A 1,669-nucleotide genomic window follows, 5' to 3' on the forward strand; every position below is an offset into this window, starting at 1 on the left:
AACCACAGATGGCAGACATGAACATTAGGATTTCCAATAGTAAATTAAAAAATAGAAACTTGTTTAATTGTACCACAAAAAAAGAAGCAAACTGAGGGCTGAGACAAAAAAAATTACAAAAACCCAACACCAAGGTGTAACTCTACATTGGAAAGCCCAACAAAAAATAATTTTTGCAATTATTTTTCATTCTGTATAAAAATATGCAAGGCAGTAAAATTACTACTCTGTCATGTTGGGTTCTAGTCAGTTTATCCACATGCAAGAACACACCAAGAGAAGCAATATGAAAAAAAYACAATATTTATTAAAGGGAAAGKGGAGGTGGAGATCAAGGGAGAACAGTCCTGGATTTGGGAGGGGGGAACCGGTCGTCAAACTGTTAATGAGAAGAAAGGTGTGAATACTGGACAGATCCAAGGAAATATTTCAGAGACTTTTCTCAGAGGGTTCTTACTTGAAGGCAGATTAAGATTTTCTATGGTGGCAGCCGGAGAAGCGGGTTTCCGTTGGASAGCGAGCAGGTAAGTTTTGGTGGCTGGGTTAAAGGAGCGAGCTGATATCACAGCAGGGTCCAGATRGCTAGCTCCCGGAGCTACAAACGGCAACAGGTACAACCTGAGGCGAAATGAAGGGAATCCACGGGAAGGACCAGGAAGGCGAGTGCACGAGGATGGCAACCGATTGGTATCACCAATGGCGTCRTGAGGAAACACAGGGGCATTTCCAGACGGGAAATAAACGTCCACCACGAGGAGTTTCAGGGGAACAACGAGGAAACCTGAGGGAGAGAACACAGGGAGCGATCAAAGCCGGTTCATACATAGAAGGCTTTCACAAGTGAAACGTTTACCAGTAGAGGCAAACACTGAGGCACTGGAGTGTCAGCTAGTCGCTCCTTATGAAGCACCTCAGCAGCTCTCAGATTAGACACAGGTGTGTCTACAGGTTGGCCGCTGCACTTCTCCAGGGGCTCCGCCCAGTGGCGGCATCTGGTGGCTGTGAGGGGAAGTAGCAGCTTCCCAGGAAACCAGGACAACACAGAAAAAAGAAAACAAAAAACAAAAGACTCCAACCTAACACTCATGTTTGCAGGATTTTGATAAAGTAGATCAAACACCTCGTCATGTTTTTTTGTTGTTGTTGTCATGACAACAGCATTGGGAGATAAACATAATTTATTTCACTTAATGCTGGTTTGAGTTTTGTTAAACTCAATGAACTGAAAAACTTCTGAAGGGCAAATATGAATTGAAGTATGTAGATTCATCTTTTGGTGTTTGGACACCAGATGGCGCTAGTTTAACATCATAGTTTTATTTGATAGGGTTTAAATGATCTCAGCTCAGAATGTGATTCATTACTGTAGAGACCAGACTGACCTCAGTCTGATTCAGAGTGATGACATGAACATGTTAATGTTGATATAAACTCTCTAAACATATTAGGATGTCCAGTTATAAGCTTTTGACTTCAAGTATGTAAGTTTGACATGAAACTAAAACAAATGATTAGTTTGACGCAGAACAACAGATCCAGGCACGTGCAGAGGGGGGAAGAGGAGGTTTGAGCCCCTCCCCTTTTATCCTTGATGCCCCTAGTGCCCTTTTTGAGTTTTTTGTATTTATTTTCTTTCATTATTTATTTATTTTTTATCTGTATGTCAGAA

At 41.7% G+C, this 1,669-nt stretch overlaps 1 long non-coding RNA gene across 1 annotated transcript; it reads right to left on the minus strand.

The window, feature by feature from the left end:
• Positions 1 to 290: 290 nt before the first annotated feature.
• Positions 291 to 1,048, minus strand: LOC103460759 (uncharacterized). Its single transcript, XR_532989.1, has 3 exons — positions 854 to 1,048; positions 458 to 781; positions 291 to 379 (listed from the first exon to the last, which is right to left on the minus strand). It is a non-coding gene; the product is annotated as an uncharacterized LOC103460759 (long non-coding RNA).
• Positions 1,049 to 1,669: the final 621 nt, after the last annotated feature.

Source organism: Poecilia reticulata, unplaced genomic scaffold, assembly GCF_000633615.1.
Source record: "Poecilia reticulata strain Guanapo unplaced genomic scaffold, Guppy_female_1.0+MT scaffold_284, whole genome shotgun sequence".
NCBI classification, from domain to species: Eukaryota; Metazoa; Chordata; class Actinopteri; order Cyprinodontiformes; family Poeciliidae; genus Poecilia; species Poecilia reticulata.